This window comes from Juglans microcarpa x Juglans regia, chromosome 1D (assembly GCF_004785595.1).
Source record: "Juglans microcarpa x Juglans regia isolate MS1-56 chromosome 1D, Jm3101_v1.0, whole genome shotgun sequence".
Classification (NCBI taxonomy): domain Eukaryota; kingdom Viridiplantae; phylum Streptophyta; class Magnoliopsida; order Fagales; family Juglandaceae; genus Juglans; species Juglans microcarpa x Juglans regia.
The window spans coordinates 20,458,595-20,469,431 of NC_054594.1; the positions used below are offsets into that span (position 1 = coordinate 20,458,595).

Sequence of the window (10,837 nt, forward strand, 5' to 3'; positions counted from 1 at the left end):
GATACAAGATTATATATAATATATATTTTTATATATATTAGTTTTTTGGGGTTAGAGTTAGGACTGTAAAATGAACAGGCTACTCAACAAGCAGCTCAAACTTGATTTGATTAAACTCGAGTTCGACTCAAATCAAATATTAAATGGACCGTTCACAAACACAAGATTAGTCTCGATTATTAAATGATACAAACTTGTATAAATTTTGATCGACTTGATTAATGTTCGTGAACAAACTCATATGAAGTTTGACTCGACTCATATATATTTGTACATATATAATACAATACTTATATATATATAATATACATAAGTTAGATATTTATAATTAATAATATACATAATTATGTATATAGACTTATAGTCCATTACATATACTACATATATAAATTTATAATATTAATATATCATATAGAAGTTAGAACTAGAAGTTATGATGAATACATGAGTCCAATAAATATATAACATTATAATTTTACAAATTGCACCATAGGGTCCATATATTATATATAGTCATATTAGTATATGTATGTTAGAAACATGGTATATTAATATTTACTATATATATAAATGCAAATGAAGTATGAATAATATTTTTGTCCAACAAATTTTCTTTCCATTCTACCTTTGTTTCTATTTTCAAATTTTCGTTCTGGCTATCTATATTTGTACGTTTTTACCCCTGGACTCCTTTTGCTTTTAAGCCAACGAAAATCTCTCCTCTTTCACTCTCTCTCTCTCTCTCTCTCTCTCTCTGTCGACAACCTTCTCTTCATTTTTTTCTCCATTTGCCATAACCCTCTCTTTTTCATTTATCCACAGGCGTCGTCATCCTCCACAAATCACCGATCATACACTTTTGGGCCATTGGGTTGCAGTTGAGCTTTGTTATGTGGTATTGATATATTCTGCGATGACGAAGGAGAGAAGGCTCTGTTTTCCGTCCACGTTTTCCGTGTGGACGGAAATCATGGCAGAAATCGTCGATTTTGTATAAACATCCTAGAGGAATGATTTTTATTTTTATTTTTTATTTGCAGACGTGATTGGTGCAGATCTTAGGTATTTGGTGGAGAAGGACGCCATGGCCAGCTGCAAGGAGGAGGTGAGGATGAGGATGAGGGATGCTCGGTGGTGTGTCCCAAGCCTCGTCGTTTGACAACATCCGAGGTGTGGAATTGATGATTATCATCATGAAGCAGAAGAAGTCGGCTTATGGGTCAGCCGTAAAGGCACTCGATTTTGCAATGACCAAGTACCTAACCGCCTGTGAACTTTTTGTGAATGTTCTGGGCCTGAAGACTGCGTTTGCTGCTTTTATGGGTAAGGTAAAGCATTCTTACAACTATTTAGTTTTTATATTTTACCCCTTTTCTCAGTGCTCAGTGAAGGAGAAGGCAGAAGAAAGAAAAAGAAAGAAAGAAGGAAAATGAAGAAGGGGTAGCGACGCTGAAGGGGAGAGGGAAAAAATGATGAAGCCCTAGGGACATTTGCCTAAGGTGTGTAAACTAATATTGATATTGGAAAGAAAAAACAATGATATTGATATTTTTTCTTCCTTTTCTTCGTGTGGATCTGTGTGCGTTTCTTTTTCTTTATTTCGTTTTAGTCTGGCCAAAAGACATCGTCGAGCATGAGTTTTTTTTTTTTTTTTTTTTTTGCCGCAGGTCAATCCAAACAAAAATCTCGATGTTTGGCCAAGCTCTGCAATATTGGATATTGTCATGATTTGGGATCTTCAATGACAAAGACATTAAAAATGGTAAAATTTAAACAAGTTTCAAGAAGATTTATAATATTTGACAAAAAAAAAAAAAAATGATATATTCTTGGAAGGGGTTGGGTGTTTTCTGTGGTGGGGCTGTGAAAGAGAACCCACTAATAATAAAAAAAAGGATATATTATTGGGAGGGAAAGGGAAATGGAGTACTAACAGAACGTGAATATACCTAGTAAACACCCGTAAGTTTCCTCTCAGCTAGAGAACTTTCTGGTGAGGAGGGATTCTGTCCTTCACCTTCGGTGGAAGGGTCTTTTGCCTAGGGCAAGTTCATAACAAATTTTATTTCCTTTTGAAGCTTTGGTAGTTCAAGCTCTCGTAATACTTTTGTTGATAATATTTTCAACCTCTGTTTCAAGACAAGATTGGCTTCTGGTTTGTAATGGATGAGGAACTTTCAGAATTATGGAACAAGTTTTCATTAACTGCAGTGGAAAGGTATGAAATAGTTATAACTGACCATGATATAAAGACCAATATGGAGTGAGGGAAGTTATGTCTTGTGGGGAAAATAATTGCTGACAAGAAGATTAATAAAGATGCTTTTAAGAACACGATGCTAAAGGTGTGGAAATCCTGTGCTGGAACAAAGATTATAGAAGTCGGAGAAAACCTTTATGTATTTGAATTTCAGTCTGAGACAGATTTGACCAAGATTTGGGGAGGACAGCCCTGGTTGTTTGACAAAAACTTGGTTTATTTAAAAAATTTTGATGGGGTTACTCCACCTTCTGATATGAACTTTAACATGACTACGTTGTGGGTTCAATTACATAATTTACCTCTTGGATGTATGACTAAGGAGATTGGAGATATAATTGGATCCTCAATAGGTCGAGTAATTGAGGTGGAGGCTGAGTATGATGGGAATTGTTGGGGAAAGTGGCTTAGAGTGCAGCTTGAAATGGATTTACTGAAGCCTTTAATAAGAGGAAAAATTGTGGAACTATTGGGTCAAAAAAGTTTTATTCAATTCAAGTATGAACGTCTACCAAGATTCTGTTTCAAATGTGATGTTATCAAGCATGGAGAGCAAGGCTGTTTGGGGATGTCCAAACAGCAGGAAGACAACAAAGACTATCCTATGCAACAATATGGATCATGGCTTAGAGCTTCAAGTTGAGCTGCAGTTTCAAGTTATGGCAGCACATCAGGTCCAATGTTTCCAACTACACCAAAGTTAGATATTTCCAGTAAGTTGGAGACAATGGTCCAAAAAGAAATTGAGTCTGTTGAAGTGGATCCTAGTAGAGGAATGGTGCAGCAGAATATTACTGGAGAGGATCAAGAAGAAAGTACTGTAGGCAATCTTCAAATTAATGAAATTCCTATGCTTAATAGAGAGGCTGAATTGGAAGAACAAGTGCTTGACAAAACAAAGGAGTTAATGGAGAAGCCTAAAGTAATTCCCTCTTTAGCAATGATGGTGACTAGTTAGCCAGCTCAGCTAGGAGTTATGCAGGATGGAGAACATCTGGGTGAATGTATGCAAATTCCTGAGATATGTGCAAACAGATGGAAGAGAAGGGCAAGGGGACAACAGAACAGTGATATGATACAACCTTCTCAGTATGTTACAAGGAAGAGGAAGAATGCTGAAGAATCTGTTATGTTGGAAATGGATACTAAACAGGAAGGTAGAGGTAAGAAATAGGTTTTACCTGTTGATTTTGACATCAAGGCGGTGGCTGTTAAGCAGCTTTGCCAGGAGAAATGAGGCTACTAAGTTGGAACTGCCGAGGGCTTGGCAACCCTCAGACAGTTAGAGATCTTAGCCTTTTGGTTAAGGTTCATAAGGCTAGCATTTTGTTTCTTATGGAAACAAAAATGCAAAAGAAGAATTTAGAAGCTATAAAAATGAAATTAGGTTTCAAATGTTTATTTTCAGTTGAAGGTGTGGGTAGAAGTGGAGGCATGGCTTTGTTATGGGATGAAGAGGTGCATATTAACATCAGTACTTATTCACAAAGACAAATAAACATGTGGGTTACACAAACAGAGGTAGAGTGGATGCTAACCTGTTTTTATGGCAATCCTGAAACATATAAGAGACAGGAAGGTTGGAATATTCTAAGACATTTGAATCTTCTCAAGCCTAAAATGTGGTTATGCATATGTGACTTTAATGAGATTTTACATCATAGTGAGAAGTATGGAGGGGCTAGAAGGGCTGATAAACAGATTGATGATTTCAGAAATATTTTACAGGACTGCCAATTGTGGGATTTGGGTTTTACTCAAGGTAAGTATACATGGTCTAATTTTAGACAGGATCATAATTTCACTAAAGAAAGGCTTGATCGAGCCATAGCCAATTCTGAGTGGTGTGAAGTTTTTAAAGGGGGAGAAGTACAGGTTCTAGCATCTTCTACTTCAGATCATTGTCCAATTTTGATGACTGTGGGGCAACAGAAAGATTGGAATTCAAGATCAGTTCACATCTGCAGATATGAAGACAACTGGTCTCTTTTCTAAGACTGTGAGGAGGTTATTAAGAATGCTTGGCAGAAACAAAGAAGGCCTCTCCAAAATCAATAATAAACTTGAGGGCTGTTTGCAGGTGTTGAGACAATGGAGTTTTCAGAAAGAGTGGGAATCCAGAGTTAATATCAAGCAGAAAAGGTGATCCCTTCAAGAATTACAACAAAATGTTATAGCAGATTCAGTGCAGCAGCTTAGAAATTTACAAAAGAACATTGATAACCAGCTAGAAAGAGAGCATGTGAAATGGAAACAAAGGACAAAAGAGAATTGGCTACAGAAAGAGATAGAAATACAAGATTTTTTCACCTGTGTGCAACTCAGAAAAAGAAGAGGAGTAATATATCCAAGATAATTGATGATAATGGCAGAACAATTTCAGACCCCAAGCAAATTGGAGAGGCATTTACTCAGTTTTTCAAAGGGCTGTTTTCAACTTCCAATCCACACAACATAGATGACTCAATAAAAACAGTTAAAAGAAAGGTAACCACTCAAATGAATGAAGCTCTCTTGGCACCTTTTCGAAAAGAGGAAGTGGAGGAAGCTGTTTTTCAAATGGGACCTCATAAAGCACCAGGACCAGATGGGTATGGGGCCTGTTTTTATCAAAAATTCTGGTCTGTGATAGGGGAGGAGGTAAGTAAGGCTATTCTCAATTTTCTGAATTTAGAGAAAGATATGGCAGATTAGTCTTTGTAATGTTCTATACAAAATAATCACAAAAATGTTGGCAAATAGACTCAAGCAGATTCTTCCTTCCATAATATCTCCAAATCAGTGTGCTTTTATACCTGGTAGGCTTATTTTTGACAACATTTTGGCTGCTTATGAAATTTTGTATACTATGAGAACAAAAATGAAAGGTCAAAAGGGGTACATGGCTTTGAAATTGGATATGAGCAAAGCTTATGATAGAATTGAGTGGAATTTTCTGCAAGAAGCTATGTTGAAGATGGGGTTTGATGCTAAATGGATTAATATCATGTTGAGATGTATTTCTTCTTCAACTTTCTCTGTGTTATTAAATGGTGTCCCTCAAGCTTGTTTTAAACCTACTAGGGGACTTCGACAAGGTTGTCCTTTGTCTCCCTTTCTGTTCATAATTTGTGCTGAGGTGCTCACTGACCAGTTAAAGGAAGATGAACAACAAGGGCTAATCTCCGGGGTTCCTATTGCTAGGGGTCAGTTCAAACTAAGTCATTTGTTTTTTGCCTCAATGCAAGAATGGGTCAATTTAAATCAGATTCTATATGGCTATGAGCAGGCCTCTGGACAAAGACTAAACAGAAACAAGACTTCCTTATACTTTAGTCAGAACACAAGGCAAGCAACCAAGAATTACATTTTGCAAGCTTCTGGATTAAAAGCTTAATCAAACATGGAGAAATATTTGGGGTTGCCTTCAGTTATAGGAAGATCAAAACTCATAGCTTTTCAAGGAATTGTTGAAAGAGTGAGGAAAAAAATTGAGAATTGGAAGGTGAAGTTTCTATCAAAAGCTGGTAAAGATATCCTCATTAAGGTTGTGGTTCAGGCTATCCCTACTTATAGCATAAATGTGTTTTTGTTGCCTAAGAATTTATGCTATAAACTAAACTCACTGATCTCGAATTTCTGGTGTTAGTATAATAGAATTATAGTAAATAATATAACTATAATATTATATTAAGAGTAATAAATTATAATGTTTCATAAAATATAAAGTTAGACAATGTTATATATGTATACAATATAAATATATAGTTTAATAGTATATAATACATATAATTTTATAGCATATAACGTGTTACATATTAATCTAGTTTTATAGCATATAACATGTGTTACATAAAATGTGTTACATTTGAGAGTCTGCCCATGTGACGTTTAGAGTTATTGAGACCCTTGGATCTTTGTATCCAAATCTAAGACGTTGATTCATAATGAAACCCTAGCCTCAGCCCTAGACGCGTATCATTTCTCCTTCGGTCCTTTCACACTTCCTCACTTCTTCTCTCAAAACCATCGTGAAACCCAAGCTTCCTACGCTTACGTCTTACGTCGTTATGTGATTTCCATGGAATCAATCCATGAAGCCTTGATTTTTGATTCTTGAAGGCTTGCAACCATCAAGATTCAAGAACCCGTGGGGCTTCTATTGTTAATCTTGTAATACTGGCTACGACTGCAAGAAACCCTAGTAGATGTAGTCAGCGGCTGAATTTTCGAGGAGCCGTGACTGCAATCTTAGTCTCAAAGATGGCACTCGGGACTCGACATATGGGTCATTAAATGCTGGCATATGACTCACAACCGGCTGAATCCCTAATTCCATGGTTTGTGGTCCTCTAATTGTTCATTTGGAAAGTCATCTTTAATAGGTGGAGTAGTGCTAGTATCTTCGAACATCAACCTAGAAAGGTGGTCAGCCACCACATTCTCAACACCCTTCCTGTCCTTAATTGTGAGATTGAATTCCTGTAAAATTAAAATCCACCGGATTAGTCGTGCCTTAGCATTCTTCTTGGAGAGAAGGTACTTAAGAGTAGCAAGATCTATAAATACAGTGATAGGTGATCCAATCAAATAAGCACGAAATTTATCTAATGCAAATACTACATCTAGAAACTCTTTCTCAGTGGTAGAGTAATTCATTTGAGCGGTGTTCAGAGTTCTATTAGCATCGTAAATAACGTAAGGTTTTTCCCCTTCTGCTGTCCAAGTATCGCTCCCACTACATAGTCACTTGCGTCACTCATGATTTCAAAAGGAAGACTCCAATCAGGTGGTTGCACAACAGGTGTGGATGTTAATCTGTCAATTAGCATTTTAAATGCGTCTTGACAAGCATCTGTCCACTCAAATGGGGCATCCTTAACAAGAAGGCTACACAAAGGTCGTGAGATCATATAAATTTTTTTTATAAACCTTCTATAAAAACCAACATGACCAAGGAAGGATCTTACCTCTTTAGCAATTTTTGGAGTTGGCAGCTTTGAGATTAACTCAATCTTAGATTGGTCAACCTCTATACGCTTAAAAGAAACAACATGACCTAATACAATACCTGAGGATTCCATGAAATGACACATTTTCCAATTGAGTACAAGGTGTTTCTCTTCACAGCGAACAAGGATTCTCTTTAGATTTATCAAACAAGTTTCAAATGAGTCACTAGAAACAGTTAAATCATCCATAAAAACTTCTATACAATTTTCAACCATGTCACTAAATATGCTCATCATGCAGGGTTGAAAAGTAGTAGGTCATGCATTACACAATCCAAATGGCATTCGATGGAAATCATACGCACCAAAAGGGCAAGTGAAGGTGGTTTTATCCTGTTTTCTAATGCAATTTCAATTTGATAGTAACCAGAATAACCATCCAAAAAAAGTAAAAAGGGTGACCAGCAACTAGCTCAAGGATTTGATCAATAAAAAGGAGGGAGAAATGGTCTTTTCAGGTGGCAACATTCAATTTTCTGTAATCAATACACATCTGCCACCTAGTCACAAGCTTTGTAGGTACTAGCTCTCTCATTTCATTCTTCACCATAGTAATGCCTTACTTCTTGGGGACAACCTTCATAGGACTAGCCCATTTACTATTAGCAACAGGATATATAATCCCTGCATCTAATAATTTTAATACTTCATTCTTTACCACCTTTTTCATGGTGGGATTAAGTATGCATTGTGGGTCTCTACGAGGGTTAGCTCCTTCCTCTAAATTAATTTTATGAGAACAGACTAAGGGCCTAACACCTTTGATATCAGCAATGCTCCAACCTATAGCTGACTTATGCTCATTAAGTGCAAAGCAATTGCTCACCTTGAGAGTCAGACAATTCAGATGAGATAATAATAGAAAAAATATCACATGGACCAAGGAGAGCGTATTTTAAACCTTTAGGCAAATGTCTCAATTCGACTAGTACTTTTGGTGCCTCTGAACTTGAAAGAATATGTTTTTCACTTTTCTTGGGCAACTCCTCAATTTTTGGTTGCCAAGCTTGTGTGCCATGATCTTGAGCTTCATGAAAAACATCACAAACATTAACAACATCAGATGAACCACTAATAGCATCTAACTTAGAGTTAATAAGGAAGTATTCATGGGGGTCAAAATCATGAGCTGTGTGAACTCCCTTGTCTATGATGCATTAATCATGTACGTTTGGTGACACTCATCATCTTCTATTGATTGTTTTCTAACATGAAAAATATTCACCTCGATAGTCATATTCCCAAAAGAGAGTTTCATTAGACCATTCCTGCAATTAATAATAGCGTTAGCAGTAGCAAGAAAATGTCTACCTAAAATCAAGGGAATTTCAGAACTAGAATTAACAACAGAATTGGTGTCAAGAATTAAGAAATAAGCAGGATAATAAAATTTATCAATTTGAATCAAAACATCCTCCACCACACCCCGTGGCACTTTGACTGAACGGTCAGCTAGTTGCAATACCACAGGAGTGGGTTTGATTTCTCTCAACCCTAACTGCAAATTAATTGAATAAGACATCAAATTTATATTGGCTCCTAAATCTAGCGAGGCTTGCCCAAATTCATGATCCCCAATATTGCATACAATGGTTGGACAACTAGGATTCTTGTACTTGCGAGGAATTCGTTGTTCAATTAGAGCACTAACTTGTTCTGTAAAAAATACTGTCTTCTTAACATAGTGCTTCCTCTTAACTGTACACAAATCTTTGAGAACTTTTGCATAAGTAAGAACTTATTTTATAACATGCAAAAGAGGAAGATTGATCTTTACTTGCCTGAGGTTCTCCAAGATTTCATTGCTAGAATCCAAAGTTCGCATACCAGATTTTAAATCTTGAGGAAATGGTATCTTAACTAGGCTTTTGATTACCTCAGCTTTCTTGGGCAATTCGGCACTATCATTGCTTTGTTCCTCTTCAACATCCTCTGAATTATCAGTTGTTGGAATGTGTAAGGACTTACCACTTTGTGTCACAATGACATTGATCTCCTTCAAATTTTCTTGAGCCATATGTTGACCTTGGGGCGTGGGTTGAGCTTGAGAAGGGAACTTGCCATGCTCATTCACACTCAACAAAGTCATCAACTTGGATACATGACTCATAATCTCCTTATTTTCCTCAACAATCTGCATAATCAAAGACTCAAACTTTTAATTATTTTTATCCTATGCCTCAATAAAAGCATGCAAAGTATCTTCTAAGGGGTTCCTAGAAGAGAGAGATGCATGATATGGTGTAGAGTAATTCCTAGATAGTTGTGATTGTGCAAGATTGTAAGTGTCAGACTTCCAACTGAAGTTTGGGTGATTTCTCCAACCAGGATTGTATGTATCCGAGTAGGGTGAAAATGGCTTTTTATACATGCCAAGAGAATTACAATGTTCCTCATACACCCATCTCAACTCAGCAAGTGTTGGGCAATCTTGTGCAAGATGATCTACTCCCTGACAAACAAAGCAAAGTTTAGGGGCATCAGCTTGGGGAATAATATGAGCTGCCATAGTTTCCTTCATCTGCAATGCCTCTAACTCTCTAGTTAGGCTCTCCATCCTTGCCTTCAAGTTACCTTCTTCTCTGAGGTGATAGATGCCTCCACTAGAATGAGTTTGATTGGAGCGTGCTCAATTGGTACTATCAAAAGCATTTGGTCCTGTCCAAGTGTGAGCTTTTTCTGCAAGTTCATTTAAATACTCTATTGCCTCATCCAGATCCTTCTGCAAAAACTCACCATTACACATCATTTCAATAAATTGGTGCTCTCTAGGAGTAAGACCTTCATAAAAATAGCTAACTAGATGCCAACTTTCATAACCATGATGGGGACACAAGCTAAGTAATTCTTTAAAACGTTCCCATGCATGATACAAAGTCTCACAATCCTTTTGTGTAAAAGTTGAGATTTGCCTTTTCAAAGCATTAGTTTTATGATGAGGAAAGTATTTATTGAAAATAATTTAGGTCATCTCAGCCCATGACCCGATTGACTATGGCCTCAATGAATACATCCAACTCTTCACCTTATCCTTTAGTGAAAAAGGATAGAACTTAAGTCGAACAACACTACAATGCCAAGTTGACCATGAAATGTAGCGATAACATCTTCAAACTCCCAAACCATGAAAAATAGGGAGAAGTTGTATCATACCTGGTTTGAAATCCATTGGAGGAATATTAAGTGGAAATATAATGCATGATGGTGTTGTTGTACGTGTAGGGTGAATGTACTCATGTAGAGTCCTAGGTTGATCTTCGTGCACACTCATGTTAGACGAAGAAAATGATGAAAATTAGATGGCGTGTCAAAGAGATTATCAAAGAGAGTATCAATGTCTACTTCTGGTCTCCTTGCAAATCTACCTAACTTGTCTTTATATCTATGCATGCAAACACTGAAAGAGAAAGGAAAAAAAAAACTAAATCTAAAATTAAAAGATAGCAAAAGAAAGGAACAAGTTTATCGCCTTTGGTGTGTCAAATTTAGCAAACCTATTCTTTGAATGCACTTCTTGAATGGTCTCCCTGGTAATGGCGCCAAAATTTGGTTATGCCCAAAGAATAATGCGAGTGTCGCAATATAG

General features: G+C 36.7%; 1 non-coding gene across 1 annotated transcript; it reads left to right on the top strand.

The window, feature by feature from the left end:
• The first annotated feature begins 10,068 nt into the window (after positions 1–10,068).
• On the top strand, positions 10,069–10,176 carry LOC121243731. The gene has a single exon (XR_005936240.1). It is a non-coding gene; the product is annotated as a small nucleolar RNA R71 (small nucleolar RNA).
• Positions 10,177–10,837: the final 661 nt, after the last annotated feature.